The sequence below is a fragment of the Palaemon carinicauda genome, chromosome 18 (genome assembly GCF_036898095.1).
Source record: "Palaemon carinicauda isolate YSFRI2023 chromosome 18, ASM3689809v2, whole genome shotgun sequence".
NCBI lineage: Eukaryota > Metazoa > Arthropoda > Malacostraca > Decapoda > Palaemonidae > Palaemon > Palaemon carinicauda.
The window spans coordinates 26,146,175-26,163,019 of record NC_090742.1 but is presented as its reverse complement, the minus strand read 5'-3'; the positions used below and the strand labels follow the sequence as shown (position 1 = coordinate 26,163,019).

Below are 16,845 nucleotides of genomic sequence, written 5' to 3'. Positions count from 1 at the left end.
GCTCACAGACAGGGCTGGCGTCTTACGTATTTCCCTTACTGTTAGACAAGAAAAGAGTTGCTCGTCATGACCCCGAGCGTTTAGATTTTTAACATCTTAACGCTAGCGTCAAGAAGGACGCCGAGCGTTAAGGAATGGACTACATCACGCCAAGCGTCGAGTAGTTGGAAGTCTTGACACGTAACGCCGAGCGTCAGAGCATTGGACGGCAAGCTACTAACGATGCTGTAAGAGTTTGACACGATGTTTGAAACTGAGTGCAACTTCTTTGTCTCTCTTGTTGGATGAGCGAACATTCTAGACGCGAACGTCATAGTTCCAAGCGTCTTAATCGTGAGCGTCATTGTTCCGAGAGTCACGTGGCGCCGAGCGTCAAGCAGTTGCATGGCGTCAAGCGTCCAGCAGTTGGACTTGACGTCGAGTGTCAAGCAGTTAGACATGACGCTGAGCGTCAAGCAGTTACGTGATGTCGAGCGTCAAGCTTAGTTCCGAGCGTCTAAATCACGAGCGTCTAAATCTTGAACGTCATTGTTCCGAGAGTCACGTGGCACCGAGCGTCAAGCAGTTGCATGGCGTCTAGCGTCCAGCAGTTGGAGTTGACGTCGAGTGTCAAGCAGTTGCATGGCGTCTAGGTCCAGCAGTTGGACTTGACGTCGAGTGTTAAGCAGTTAGACGTGACGCCGAGCGTCAAGCAGTTAGACGTGACGCCGAGCGTCAAGCAGTTCCATGGGTGTCAAGTAGTTCCATGGGCGGCAAGCAGTTGCATGGCATCAAGCATCCGGCAGTTGGACTTGACGTCGAGTGTCAAGCAGTTAGACATGACGCCCAGCGTCAAGCAGTTATGTGACGTCGAACGTTAAGCTGTTGGACGTGACGCCGAGTGTCAAGCATAGTTCTGAGCGTCTAAATCGCGAACGTCATTGTTCCGAGAGTCACGTGGTGCCTAGCGTCAAGCAGTTGCATGGCGTCAAGCGTCCAGCAGTTGGACTTGACGTCGAGTGTCAAGCAGTTAGACATGACACTGAGCATCAAGCAGTTACGTGATGTCGAGCGTCAAGCAGTTACGTGACGTTGAGCATCAAGCAGTTGGACGTGACGCCGAGTGTCAAGCATAGTTCAGAGCGTCTAAATCGCGAAAATCTAAATCGTGAACATCATTGTTCCAAGAGTCATGTGGCGCCGAGTGTCAAGCAGTTGCATGGCGTCTAGCGTCCAGCAGTTGGACTTGACGTCGAGTGTCAAGCAGTTAGACGTGACGCCGAGCATCAAGCAGTTCCATGGGCGCCAAGCAGTTGCATGGCGTCAAACATCCAGCAGTGGGACTTGACGTCGAGTGTCAAGCATGACGCCAAGCATCAAGCAGTTAGACGTGACGCCGAACGTCAAGCAGTTAGACGTGACGTCGAGCATCAAGACTCGGACGTTGTGATTTCATCACTCGAGCCGAACGTCGAGATCGCGAACGTCTTAGTTCCGATTGTAATGACCGCGAGTGTCTAGCGTTGGAACATCGTTACGCCAGGCGCTATAAAAATGATACAAAGAAAAATATTAACTGGAAAGAAATTATTTTCACACACCAAGGCCTGCCTGAACAGATTTAGTGTCTGATGGATGGCAAGAGATAAACCCCTAAAAAGTAAGTAAAGTAAGTAATGAATTTGGACCCATTGAGGCCAGAATTCTGGATCTTAAGGAGTTGACTCCTAGGAAACAAGACGTCTCTACCTCGGTTAGAGACTTGTAGGAGGATGGGATCGACGATCTCCTTTCCCCTACTTATCTTTTAGGTAATTCTCGTAGGAGAAGATCCTAAGATCCTTCATCCTTTGGTTGACTTAAAGAAACTCATGAGAGTTTTTTCTGAAGAGTTTCTGAATTATTTTGTGCGTGCTGCTCCTCGTTCCCAGCCTTCAGAGTTTACGCTAGGGAAGGCGTTGAAGGAGTCTCTGTTTACCAAGATGGTCTGTCTCGATCATCTAAAGGAGCTTTGAGGATGATGGGAGATTGGATGCAATCCTAGAATAACCAGGGTAATACTGTTTTTACCTTTTCCCTCGGCTAGATTGGCCTCCAAATCTAGTGTTTGGTATGAGACGGGAGAAGTTCTCAGCTTGGGAGTTCCTACCTCTGCCCAAGGAGACTTTTCAAGTCTAGTAGACGCTCCGTGTTGGAGGGCCATGAGAAGGACCAAAATACTCTGATCAACGTCAGAGCTTGATCATCCTCTCAAAGGCGTCTTCAGAGCTTTCGAAGTATTCAATTTCCTTGACTGGACTCTGGAAGCCTTGGGGAAGAAGGTTTCCACCTTGAAGGATGTGGACACTGATAGTCTCAGCCTCATTATGTCAGGCATGGATAAAGCCTTAAAGGACGGTTCCAATGAGTTAGCAGCCCTTTTCTCAGTGGGGGTCTTTAAGAAAAGAGCCCAATGTGTTCTTTTCTGTCCATTGGGGTTACACCCATTCAGAAGTCAGAATTGAGGTACGCACCCCTTTTTTCTTCCTCTCTTCTTCCTCAAGAGTTGGTCTAAGAGGTCTCTTCCGCTTTAGCCCTAAAGGTCACACAAGATTTGGTGTCTAAAGCAGCAAGGAAGGTTCTGCCTACTTTTTTCTCTAAACCGCACAGACAACAGTAGGAGCCAGACTAAACAACTTCTGGCGAGCCTGGGAGAGGAGAGGAGCAGATCTTTGGTCCGTACTATTACTAAAGGAGGGATGCGAAATCTTTTTCCTTGTGAAACCTCCTTTAATAGTACCTTTGATAGACCTATCTGCCAGATACAGAGAGGAGCCTAAGAGACAGGCTATGAAACTTCAAATGTCTCTCTTTGGAGGAGGCGGCTATTGACCGGTCCTGGATGTAAGCGCTCTCAACGCGTTCATTCAGAAGACACAGTTCTCCATGGAGACATCGAAATCAGTCCTAGCAGCAGTAAGAAAGGACGACTGGGTGGTCTCTTTAGACCTCCAGGATGCTTACTTCACATCCTCATCCATCAGAACTTCAAGTATACCTAAGGTTCGTGTAGAGGAGTAAGTGTCCAGTTTTGGGCTCCTTGTTTCGGCCTAAGCACAACCCCTCAAATAGATGGTGCGTCTGCTAGGACCTGTCGTTCTTCTAACCATAGACCTCTTCCAAGCTCTACAACCCCTGGGAGAAGGAATGTCGAACGTTCTAACCATAGACCTTTTCCAAGCTCCCCAACCCCTGGGAGAAGGAATGTCGAACGGCAAGAGGAAACGAGAGGCTTTAGCTCCCGAGCAGACGTCCCCTTGAGCATACCTGTTGACGCTTCCCAGGACGTTCGCCTTCATCATAGGAAAGGTGAGGTAAAAGTGTTTTCGTCATCTTTGGATGACGCAGCACCCAGACGGGGCTGGCGTCAAGCTTCCAGACCTCTGAAGAGGAAGATGGACACGGTCAATCAGCGTCCTATCATGACACCGCAAGCTCCTGGTTGTAGTCTTTGGAGCAGTCCTGAGCGTCTTCATTCTACCGAAGAAAGCTCTCCTGCCAAACGTCCTTTAAGGACGTCGGCAACTGTCAAGAAACGTCCAACTCGCCCAGTTGCAGGACAGTTGTCTGAGCCTGGTATGACCTCGGTTCATGCTCCTCCTCCACCGTCAGACTGGTTATCGTCCTCTGGACGCTCTGCGCGTTCTTTAAATGGCATAGAAAGCGAGCTTGTGGTAGACGTGACGTCTCCTGTACCACAACAAGTTGACCCTAATTTTAATATGCTGCAAGATATGCAACAGAAACTCTCTTCGTTCATGCAAGTTTATCAGCCTGCGGACAACAAGAGAGTAGCAGGCCTGGACCCTGAGCGTCAGGAAGCTTCACACCTGGACGCCGAGCGTCGTAAGGCTACTAGTCGAGAGGTTCTTGACGTCGAACTTCTTTACAACTCCCCCGTTAAATGTCGTGTTTCAGCCGCTTTAACCCAAAGGAGTCAAGCAGCCAGACGTGACATCGAGCGTCCAGCAGAGCGTGGCGCCGAGCGTCCAGCTAACGTGACGTCGAGCGTCCAGCAGGACGTGACGTCGAGCGCCCAGCAAGACGTGATGTTGAGCGTCCAGCAGGATGTGACGTTGAGCGCCCAGCAAGACGTCATGCAGAACGTGACGTCGAGCATCAAACAGCTCGTGACATGGACATGTAAGCATTTCCACTGTTCAAAATTCATTACAAAGTGATGCAAAAGTTTGTCACACAAAGGGACCAGATTGACTCTAGTGGCCCACTTTTGGCCCTCAAGAGAGTGGTTCACAGAGGTACTGGAATGGATGGAAGACACTCCAAGAAGCCTTCCATTAAGAGCAGATCTTCTCAAACAACCCCACTTGGAAAGGTACCATCAAAATTTCCAAGCTCTTCATCTAACTGTCTTCAGATTATCGAAAAACTCACAAGAGCTAGAGGTTTTTTGAAGGAGGCACCTAGGGTTATTGCAAGAGCAAGGAGGACTACCACCATCAAGGTTTACCAATCCAAGTGGGAGGTTTTTAGAGAGTGGTGCAGTCAACTCTGTTTTCTCGCCCAGTACCTCTATAACTCAGATTGCTGACTTCCTGTTATATCTTCGAAGGAAACGCAATTTTTTCATCCTCTACCATCAAGGGATACAAGAGTATGTTAGCAACCGTATTCAGGCACAGAAACTTGGACCTTTTTAATGTCAAAGACCTACAGGAACTTCTAAAATCGTTTGAAACATCAAAGCAACAGCACCAGGATTCACCAGCTTAGAATCTGGATATAGTCCTGAAGTTCATTATGAATGACAGGTTTGAGCCCTTGCATTCAGCTTCATTTAAGGACCTCACAATGAAGACACTATTTTTGGTCAGTCTGGTGACAGCTAAAAGAGTCAGTGAGATTCATGCTTTTAGTTAAAACGTTGGTTTTTTGAGATAACAAAGCTATCGACTCAAGGCGGTTAGGCTTTCTCACCAAGAACGAACGCCCTTCTCAACCTTGGCTCGAGGCTTTTGGGTTTCTGAACCTTTCGGATGTGGTTGGCGAGGAGTGGGAGAGGGTCCTGTGCCTAGTAAGAGCCCTGAAGTTCTTCCTGGACTGAACGAAAGAGTTGCAAGGCAAGTCGGAAGCTCTTTGGTGCTCGGTCTAGCAGCCCTCGTTACAGAGGTCGAAGAATGCACTTTCATTCTTCATCAGGCTCTTAATAAGAAAGGATCATGCACATTGCAGTGAGGCAGACCTTAAGCTTTTAAAAGTCAAGACGTATGAAGTTAGAGCTGTAGCAACTTCGGTGACCTTCAAGCACAATAGATCGTTGCAGAGCATTATGGACACAATCTTTTGGAGGAGTAAATCTGTGTTTGCTTCACATTATTTGAAACTTGTCCAGACTCTTTATGAGGACTGCTTCACTCTGAGACCATTCGTAGCAACGAGTGCAGTAGTGGGGGAAGGATCCACCACTGCATTCCCATAATCCTAATACCCCTTTCTTCTCTTGGAACTTTTGTATTTCTATGGTTGTTCGTGGAGATTGCGACAGTTTTCCACAATCATTGATTTTAGCAGGTGGTCAATTTGTTCCTTGAGAGCGCCCGGAACAAGGGTATTGGAGGAGGTCCTGTCACATAGAGGTTTTTAGACCGGTTTGACAGCTCCTAGAGGTCTTCAGCTCCCTGGGTGGATCGCTGGATCTCATAAGGAAAGCGGACATAATGAAAGAATTCATTGAAGTCAGCTTTCTTATCAGGTACGAACCCTTGAGCTTGTTTATTAACTCTTAAGAAAAATTACAACAATGTTGACTGTCTCTGACCCTCCACCAAGGGTGTCAATCAGCTATATATATAACTACCGGGTAAGTCAGATGTTTAAAAATGATATTTTCATAATAAAATAAATTTTTGAACATACTTACCCGGTAGTTATATATGATTTAATTCCCCCCTCCTCCCCTCTAGAGACCTATGGGCATGGAAAATCTGAGGAATCATGGAATGGTTCCAGGTACCTCACTAGAGGGCGCACAGGTGGTACACCTGGCTACCCAATCTGCGATTGCCGCGAGTTTTGAAATTTCTGCTGGATGTCAGGGACGTATAGCTATATATATATAACTACCGGGTAAGTATGTTCAAAAATTTATTTTATGCAAATATAATTTCTTCATTAATTATATTGAAAATACCACTGAACAGTTAGGCTAGGTTCTAACTAGTGTTAGGGGTTGGATGACTTTTAAACAGTTGAATCTAAATTCAAACTTTATATAGTTTGGTGAGGAATAGAGAAGTTTGGAAACCTTGGTGACATTGAAATGAACATTTATGACAATTTGGTCCTAATTATCAGTGAATGGTATTGTATTGGATTTTAATTCGTCACTCAATATCCAGACAATTGATTTAGGTATCACTGGGTCTAACTTGGAAAGTTGCTAAGTAAATAGAGGAGCAAGATTAAAAAGGGGCGTTGCATCCTGAAATAGAATTATCCCCTTATTATTATTATTATTTATTATTATTATTATTATTATTATTATTATTATTATTATTATTATTATTATTATCCTAGTTGGAAAAGCAGGATGCTATAAGCCCAAGGCATTTGTCATGTAGTGGACAAGAAACAGCTGTATTTTTTGTTGTTGGTGTTGTATATATATATATATATATATATATATATATATATATATATATATATATATATATATAGATAGATAGATAGATAGATAGATAGATAGATACAGTATATAATAGGTATATAATGTACTTGTATGCTTAACCAACCTACCCACCCTCTCTCTCTCTCTCTCTCTCTCTCTCTCTCTCTCTCTCTCTCTCTCTCTCTCTCTCTATATATATATATATATATATATATATATATATATATATATATATATATATATATACTAGAGTTACTCCTACATCAGCGTCTTTAATTGATCTCGTAATAACAAATGCTAAACATATGATGATAAATATTGATATTATACCAAGCTTGGTGGCAGATCACGAGACAATCTAAACTCATCTGAATATTCGTAAGCCAAAAAAAGAAACCTATTTTAAAAACTTTTAGATGTTTGCAAAATTACTCTCCAGACTTTCTTTGTGATCTCCTCACGAATAACGTAAATATATTAAATGGTATTTTAAGTACTGACAATGTAAACCACCAAGTTGGAACTTTAAACGACGTCTTTACATCGTGTCTAAACATTTGTGCTCCGGTTGTAACGAAAGAAATCGTTCGTCCGCCTGCGCCCTGGATAACAGATGAAATAAAGCGAGACATGAAAGAAAGAGACAGACTGAAAAGTGAGTTAAAAAATCAAACTTTTAACATCTCTCTGAGAGAAAAACATAAAGACCTGGAAAAGAGGGTAAATTCAAAGTTAGCGAGAAGCCGTAAGCAGTATTACAAAAGCGAATATCAGAAAGCTAAAGGCAATGTTTCTGCCACATGGAAAATAACAAAAATATGCTATTTAATGGACAACAAACAGATAGGAGCTCTATGCTATTGCCAGCAATAACTAATGTGCACTCTAAGGCTGAAAAATTCAATGATTTTTTCGCTGAGGTCGGGAAAAAAACTTTCGAATACTCTGTAATTTATGTCAATGATCTGGTCAAATCACTACCCGGCTGTTTTGTCATCCAATATGCCGACGACACCCAGATATTAATTGAAGGAAATGTAAATGAAATAGACGAACAAATTCATAAGGCAGAATACATACTAAAGAAGGCCAAATACTACTTCTTAACTAATGGTTTGCTTCTTAATGAGAAAAAAACACAATTCATTTTAATAGGTTCCCGACAATATATATCAGAAATTGGAGACAATGTGCAAATAGATTTTAATGGAAATATGATTAAACCCTTGAAAGCTGTAAAAAATCTAGGGGTTTATTTTGACAGGTATATGACGTTTGAAACTCATATAGATGAAATTTATAAGAAAGTGATGGGTACTTTAATTTATTTAAATAGAGCAAAAGACTCATTTGATTCTTCGACGCGTAAAATAGTTGTTCAGTCGCTGGCTATGTGTATAATCAACTACTGTTTAAGAATTTGGGGAGGAACTGGCTCTACACAAATGAAAAGGGTTCAAAAACTTCAAAACTTTGCCGCCCTAGTGGCTGTTGGTAATGTAAAAAAAACATGACCAAATATCCACTTACCTCTAAAAATTAGAATGGTTAAAGATAAAAGACAAATATACCATAGATATCTGTAATTTGGTATTCAAAACAATACGTAAAATAACTCCTGGATGGTTATATAGTTTCCCAACAGTACACGCAGTTAATGGAGTTTATACTCGACAGCAGGAAAATCTGTATGTAGAAAGGGCGAAAACAGAGATAGGCTCCCGCCAGTTTAGTATTCGAGGCCCAGCATTATACAATAAAGTACCTGGCACAATTAAATAAAAATCCTCTCTCACTGCTTTTAATGTACACTTAAAGAAACTAATTTTAAATGGTTCCGATTAATGTAAGAACGTTATGCTTAATTGTCTTATTAAAAGTGCTTTTGAAGGCACTACTGTACTTTTATAGATGTTGGAATTAGTTTTAGATAATACTTATGGATGAGATGGCTTTCATTTACAAATTAAGATTTCCTTATAATCTAGTATGCTTATTTGGTTACTCTGTGTTATTTTAATACTATTTGTACACGACTTGTTTTTAACACAACTTATGTGGTCTATGACAATGTATTTCAATATTCGGGAAGAGTAATTTTTACTCACTATATTTCAAGTAAATGCTTTCTAATTTTATGGTATTCTTTTATTACTGATGAATTATTTTGATTACAAAGTTTTAGCCGATTTGTTGATTCCTAAAACAAGTTTAGTATGTCTAAAATAACAAATATTTTAACTATTTGTAAGATAATTTTACTAATTGTAGCTTTATATTTTATGAATACCCAATGTAAATATTGGAAATAAAGAATTATTATTATCTCTCTCTCTCTCTCTCTCTCTCTCTCTCTCTCTCTCTCTCTCTCTCTCTCTCTCTCTCTCTCTCTCTCTCTCAAATTATATTTGCATGTCTAATTATCAATTTTGTGTACAAATATAAGTACTAGACTGCTAACTCCTTTACTTTTTCAGATAAGCCAAGAGGCCTCCCCGGCGTTGCGTGACCTTCCGATCTTTTGACCATAATTTTCGAAGGTGAAGCTGCAATGTGCCTCAGTAATTACAGGTGAGCTTTGAATGAGATAAGCTTTTACGGATTTTTGTGAGCATAGGAGTGATTCGTTTCAAAGCAAAACCCTATACTTTCTAAGCTATTGAGGTGTTAATCATTCTTATATTTTTTAATACAAAATTAAATTCATCAGGTTTTATAGAATTCATACTGATCTTACAAAAATATACAATAGTCTATATCTTGGCCTTTTATAATCACACCTTTTCTTAAGATATTTCCCAATATACATGTCACCTCTGACCACATCCACATCACCTTCCTGAAATTAATTCATTAATTTTCTGCATTTTATTCACCACTAGCTTTCTTTTTCTTACGTGGATATTCACTCCCTTGTCCATTCCACTCCCTTGTCTATTCCACTCCCTTGTCCATTCCACTCCCTTGTCTATTCCACTCCCTTGTCTATTCCACTCCCTTGTCTATTCCACTCCCTTGTCCATTCCACTCCCTTTGTCCATTCCACTCCCTTTGTCCATTCCACCCCCTTTGTCCATTCCACTCCCTTTGTCCATTCCACTCCTTTGTCTATTCCACTCCTTTGTCCATTCCACTCATCCAGTTTTCTTAACAATACAGTAAGCTCTTCCTTATTTACTACTGTTAACACTACAGTTAAGGGGCCTCCGTTTCTTTAATGTACTTCCAACCGTTATATCAATCAACAACAACATTAGGGCCAATTCTTAAGACCAGTATTTATCTCAAAATATTCTGATGCACATTCCACTGTCTTAACTCGAATAATTTCTTATGGTAAAGTACGAATCACTAGCTAACTTGAGTCTTTCTGTTTACCACTACCTTTATTATATCCATATAATTATTTACACGAGTACTTCCATATATGCTTTCTCAATATTTATGATTTTTTATAAATCATCCTCTCATTATTGTACATTTTCTAATGTAGCTACTTACAAAGACATTATAAAATGTACAATAAGGAGAGGAAGACAAAGTCTCCAACAGATTCCCTCATTCTTCTAGCACCTTTTACAACATTTCACAGCTTATTCAAGCAATAAGATTACTCTTAAACTCTCTTATTCCACTTCTTCTGATTTTATGAATATGCTGATAAGGTTCCTTATGTTTTGGTCAACTTATCAGTTTGTTTCTTCTGGATGGCCCTGTGGTTACTCCAAGTGAAATGTGTCTGAGGTTCCTATTAACTTTCTCACATGAAATGTTCTTTACCTGTTCCTGTAACATATCAGTTTCTATCTTAGAGCTTTACCCAAAATGTTTTCTCCCTTCCCTCTGCTGTGTGAGATGCTTACAGTATTTCATTCCTTTCAACTACTGTTTGCTTTTCCCATTGGCCATTTCACTTCCAACTTTGTTACCTATATACACATCTCAAATTCCCTGTTTACCTTTTACCAGATCTTGAAAGGTGACATTTTCTCTCTTACTGTTATTCATGCGTGTAGGATCCTATACCATATATCTCTCCTGTTACACTATGTATTTACTCATGACGTGATTATGAACGCCAGCTCCTTTGTGATATCTATACATTAACTTCTTTTCTACCTTCAAAATCAAGTTAACCTGTGGTGGATTGTCGTATTAAGCTTACTTCACTCAATGTAATCCTTTTCTTGATGTTTTGTACAACTGTTATTGTTTCAAATATTCTATGAGAATCTTAATTCTCATGGGGCCATTGAGAATTCCTTGTGGTACCTCCCCTGTCTGTGGGATCCTCTTGATTGCATCTGATAACTTTTTCCAAAATTTGCTGAATATACTGAGGACACCTAAATCACCTCTCCCTAGATCATTTTAATTTTCACTGTGTTTTTAATTGTTATTCCCCGTAAGTAATTTTTTTTCTTTTCCAAGACTTTCATTTTACTACAACAGGGCCATCTACCTTCTTTCCCCAATTTGATTTTATAATACATTTTCTTCACAAAGTCGAATGCTCCATTGACACCATCTGTTAGATTTGGCAGATAAGTGCTTAATTCACCCTTACTACTTATGTTCAACATTTATATTGGTATTTCTCTAGCATTTTCCTTTTTTATTACCAGTCGCCATGAACACTTCTTTGCTTATGTGATTTCAATTCTCTCCCTCGCTGTTTTTCTTTATAACAGTTTTTTTTAAATGTTACTACAAGTATAACTTTTAATTCTTTAGCTAACACTAGATTATCTACTTACACTAACTCTCGGAAGACTACCTCTCCTTTCTTAAGAGGGTTACTTCATAACGCAATGAATAGCAAAGAATTCGGTGCTTATAAGCGATCGAATTTATCCACTGTCTTAGAATATCTCTGATACTCATGCCACTATTTTCACTGCATGTAGTTTTATCTTATAGTAACAATAATACCTCATATAGTCACCCAGGTAGCCTCTTGTCTTCGTCATGCCTCATTTTATAGTGCCTTCTCAAGATATGCAAATCATTCTCCTCCTCCTCCTCTGTTAACTTTGATCAATTTCATGTGTGACTGTTTCATTTTTGTACTTATTAACTCATTCCTTGAGAAAGGGTTCAAGTTGAAAGATTCCATGTAAATAAGTAGTTCTTCATTTATCCCTTGAGAAGGGATTGCCTCGAAACCATCCCAGGATAGTTAGTGAAAACAACCTTTGAATGAAAAAGGGTCATGTCTAATCCTTCACAGAAAAAAAGCCATCCTCTGCGCTCAGCTCCTGCTTCTCATCGGGAGTATCAACCTTCTTATATCCTTGTTCTCGTAATCCTTTCTTTCACATATCATTTGCTACGTTATCTTACCATCTCAATCGTGGTTTTTCTCTTTTCTTCTTATCCAACTCCATGGTTATGGGCCTTTTAAAAACATGGTACTCCTTTTGTACAACATGACCAAACTACATGTCCCTCTTGCTTAGCCTTCCCTGGAACTACATAGACTAGGATAATATTTTATACTGTCTCTTTTCGTACTCCACTCATCTATCTCAACATCCTTATTTTTGTACCTCTGTTTTTCTGTCTCTAGCCTCATTTATCACCAGTGTTTCAGCCACATAAAATATTCCGGTTTTAACTATATCTTTATATAACCTTAGTTTAGCCTTCCACACTAATCATGTTTATCTCCCACCATTGCTAATGACCACCTCCATTTCATCCAAGTACATTATATTCTTTGGTTCATTTCTGAATCTATAACATCCCCTTTTGCTTTAGCCCTATTAGCCTCACTGTATAGCAAGGTTGGAGGTTTGGATTAACTTTCTCCATCAATTTCTATTTTTTTATCTTCTTCCCCCAGTCCCACTACCCATATCCCTCCTCACAATTTCTATCCATCTCAACCGCTGTGTACCCACCCACCCCCTCCCCCACCTCTCACTGGTATGTTCTAAGCTCTCTAGATTGTTTCCACCTACACCCTTATTATATGACCATGATATCTCAAACGAGCTTCCTTTGCCATAGTTTTTACAATACATACACCATACAGTCTTCTTATATATTGACTCAACTACTTTCCAGTAGTGATATTCCAGCAATCCAGCTTTTCCTACATTCCTTCCTCTTTCCTATTAAGTGCTAAGTTTCTGCCCCATATCTAAGCCTGATAACGATCTTACAGATCTTAATTTTGAGTCTTAATTGTATTTTCTTTTCTAAAATTCACCACTTACTTCGCTACATTATCTCTATGCTACATTCACTCTCGCTTCTTTCTCAATACTTCGCTCCCTTCCTGTTATTTTGTGATCCCAAGAACTTAAACTCATTATTCTGTTTTAGCAACGTACTTCCACTTGAATGTTTACTTTGCCCTTCTCTACTGCTAATTATTTGCTCTGTCTTTCCAGTGTTCACCTTCAATCTATATCTTTCTAGGCCTCCTTTTCATTGCTAAAAACTTTTTTTTCTTTTTGTCAGCTATAATGACTAAATCTAAAGTAACCATCAGTTCTTTGTTGTTCTTTTAATTCTGATGACAAAGCATCTATAATGACTAGAAATAGGAATGGACTTATAACAAATGGTGGCCAACCTCCACAAGGAAGGCCTCTGTTTCTTCATATTTTATCTGTATGGCAGGTCATGCCCCTTTATACCAACTTCGGTACTCTCTCTCTCTCTCTCTCTCTCTCTCTCTCTCTCTCTCTCTCTCTCTCTCTCTCTCTCTCTCTCTCTCTCTCTCTCTCTCTCCAATAGATTATCTTGGTATCTTACCATAAGCCTTTTCAAGATAAAAAAAAAAAAACACATGTTAACTTTGCTGTTTCCTTTTTTATGCTTCTCTTGAACTTGTCTTACTATAAAGATAGCATCCACCGCGGTTTTTTTTATTCTTTTATTTCATAGACCCAAACTGCTGCTCATTTATATCAATCAACTTTCAACCTTCCTTCTACTGTTCTTTCTAGTATCTTGAATAATGGAGAATGCCAGAAAACCTTAAATCAATCAATCAATCAATCTTGAATACTGTCTTCAGAAGCTTTATTCTTTTGTAGTTCCCACAGTTTATCACGTATCCCTTTTGTTTATGTAATTTAAACATATAAGTATTGAACCAGTCCTTCGGGATTTCCTCTACATCCTGGATCTTTCTCAATATTTTGTGCACCCACTCTTTGCCTAGATTTCCCAGTGCCTTAATCATTGTTATTATTACTTCTGATTTTCCTTCAGCTATCTTTAATTTTCCTTCCTTTAAAGGGTTCTCGACTAAACTCTCCAATGTTTGCTATTGGTCCCTCTACTAGAGAAACCATTTCCAGTTCCTCACACTCATTTTCAGTGTTTAATACTTGTGAAAAAAAATTGTCTTTCCGTCTTCTGTTTATTTCCTTACCCTCTATTAAGATATTTTCATTTTTATCTTGATAATTCCTACCTCTCCTACACCCAGCCTATCTTTTCTTCTTACTTCTGGAATTCTTTATATCTTTTTTCTCCATCCGGGTTCTCATCATGTCAACCACACTTTCTCCCATTACAATTGCTACCATTTTCTTTGTGTTCTTGTTTATCCATCTATATTCCTTACTAGTTTCATAGTTATCTTCTTTCCACCTTCTTCTGGCTATACTACTTTCCTTTACCATGTTTCTATTTCCTGTTGCTGTTTACCACTTGTCCTCCCACATACTTCAGCTGGTACTGTTACCACAATCTCTCTTCATAAAATTCCATATCTCTTATTGCCATAATTAGGTTCCATTTAGTTCGCTCTCTTCTCTGGCTCTTTCCACATTACTTCTAAACTCTCTTACCTTGTCCCCCTTCTGCTTTAAGTTTTGGTCCTCCTATTCCTGATTAAGACTTTTCATTCCCTTATTGCTTTCAACATAACATCTACTACCACCAGTTTATGTTGAGCTGCAATAGATTCATTTGGACTAGCCGTAAAATCAAAATCAAAGCAGTCAATTAGTGTTTCACTAAGTCCACTTTTATATATTACCAGATGACTTCTTTTCTCAAACTCTGTATTTGACTACAGGATTCATAGTTTCTGCTAATTCTAACAATCTTTTACCTTCGAAGTTTTTCTCTTCCAAAACCTTTCCCGCCATATATTCCTTTAAAGCCACCAGGATTCGAACCTAAATGAGCATTCATGTTCCCAGATAACTCTTAATAGTTCACTTCCTAGAACTTTCTATATATTCTAATTTCCCCCTGAATTTCTTCACTACATCCTTGTTGAGAGGAGTATACTATCTTCCACCAACATTTAATCTAATGCGTCAGCCTCTAAAATATTTCCAACGCTGTCAGAAGGCTAATATCACTGCCAAATAATTGCTCAGACAGACACTATAATATTTACAATGCTTCCAAGGCTTAAATCAATGGCAGTTCTTTCCTCAGACATCCTATATAATTTTTTAATGCTTCCAGAAGGCAAAAATACTAAAATCTTTGGCTACAACACCACATACATTCGCTTAACACCCTCTACAACGTTTACAACTCTTCCAGAAGGCTCAAATCACTGATACGTTGAACCTTTGTGACATTCTCCTGTAAATCTTGATGGCGAATAATTCCAACCCAATTTCTACTGGTAAACAGTATATCTTTTCAAAAGTTTTCTTGTACTATTCCCCCTTCCATTTAATCTCCTGCATACAAAGAATCATGATTTTTCTTCCCTACATGACATCAGCCAACTCTCTTCCCCTTCTTGTGAGGCTACCAACATTTTTTTTTCAATTTTCATCTTTCTTATCTTTTTTAATCCTTACTCCTCACTACAATAACTACTGTAGCCACAGCCGTAACTTCTGTGGTACCATTTGCATATTTCTACCTGCTGCCAGGGTATACTAGAGCTCGTTACTTATGTAGTACGCCCTAGCCCTATTGACATTAACCCCCAATTTTTCTCCTATCCATAGATGTTCTGTTTTTGTCTTTCAAATCTTCATGCTTTAATCTTCAAGTATACGATTATACTTTATATCTTAACTTCAACTCCTTCTCTAGCCAAGTATACCACAACAATGTGCTGTAAGGTACCTTCTCTTTGACATCTGATGTTGTGTCATCCATCACAAGGTCTAAAATTTTCAGTGGCAATGGTCCTAGGTTTGTAAAAGTTGAGAAAATGTTGAGTTAATGGTCCAAGGCTTTTCGGAGGGGATTAAATGTCCAGTGCCAATTGTAAGAGTAGATAAAATGTTTAGGTTTGTAGAAGGCGAGAAAAGGTTGTGTCAATGGTTCTAGGTTTGTAGGAAGCAATAAAACTTTTCGTGTCAATGGTCATAGGTTTGTATGCGGCAATGAAATGTTGTCAATTGTCTTTGGTTTGTAAAATTGCGAAAATATGCCATGTCAATGATCCTAGGTTTGTAGGAGGCGATAATGATTTTAATGTCAATGATCCTAGGATTGTAAAAGACAAAAAAAAATTGTCAATTGTTCCTGGTTAGTAGGAGGAAAGAAAATGTTGTGTCAATGGTCCTAGGTTTGTAGGAGGCAAGAAAAGGTTGTGTCAATAATCCTAGGTTTGTAGGAGGCGATAAAGATTTCAATGTCAATGATCCTAGGATTGTAAGAGACAAAAAAAAGTTGTTGTTAATTGTTCTTGGTTTGTAGGAGGAAAGAAAATGTTGTGTCAAATGACCTAGGTTTGTAGGAGGCAAGAAAACGTTGGGTCAATGATCCTAGGTTTGTAGGAGGCGATAAAGATTTCAATGTCAATGATCTTAAGATTGTAAGAGACAAAAAAAGGTTTGTTCCAAGACGGAGTACTTACCTCGAACTACTTTCTTAGGAGTATCTGGGATCTCCTCCCATCCGACCAGAATTTTGTGTAGTTTACCCTACTCCCGTTTTCTATGCTGGGTAATCTCTGGCGGAGTGATACGCGCACAGAGACGACCCGGGGTCAGAGAGCATGCTTGCTCAAGTCTCGATCTCCAGTAAGTTTTTGGTCGCGTCACGGTTAACATCCCGGCGCTCTCTCTTAACCCAGTGCGACCCTTTGTGTCCCGGACCCCTTTGTGTCTCACGTGGTCCCCATGTGGTCCTTTTGTGTTCTTCCCTATCCTTTTCCCTCTGTGTTCCTGTGGCTCGCGGTGTCTTACTAGTGCGTTATGGAGCATCCCCGTCGTTTACCTGTAGGGGCAGTGTGTGTTCCCCTACAGCCACGT

The 16,845-nt window shown here is 39.8% G+C and overlaps 1 long non-coding RNA gene across 4 annotated transcripts in view; it reads left to right on the top strand.

Moving 5' to 3' along the window:
* The window catches only part of LOC137657026 (uncharacterized), a 43,753-nt gene that overhangs the window by 14,788 nt on the left and 12,120 nt on the right, over positions 1-16,845 (top strand). For all 4 annotated transcript variants that reach the window (XR_011047080.1, XR_011047083.1, XR_011047081.1 and 1 more), the window contains exon 3: positions 9,124-9,217. This is a non-coding gene — a long non-coding RNA (uncharacterized lncRNA). The remainder of the gene's footprint in view (positions 1-9,123; positions 9,218-16,845) is intronic.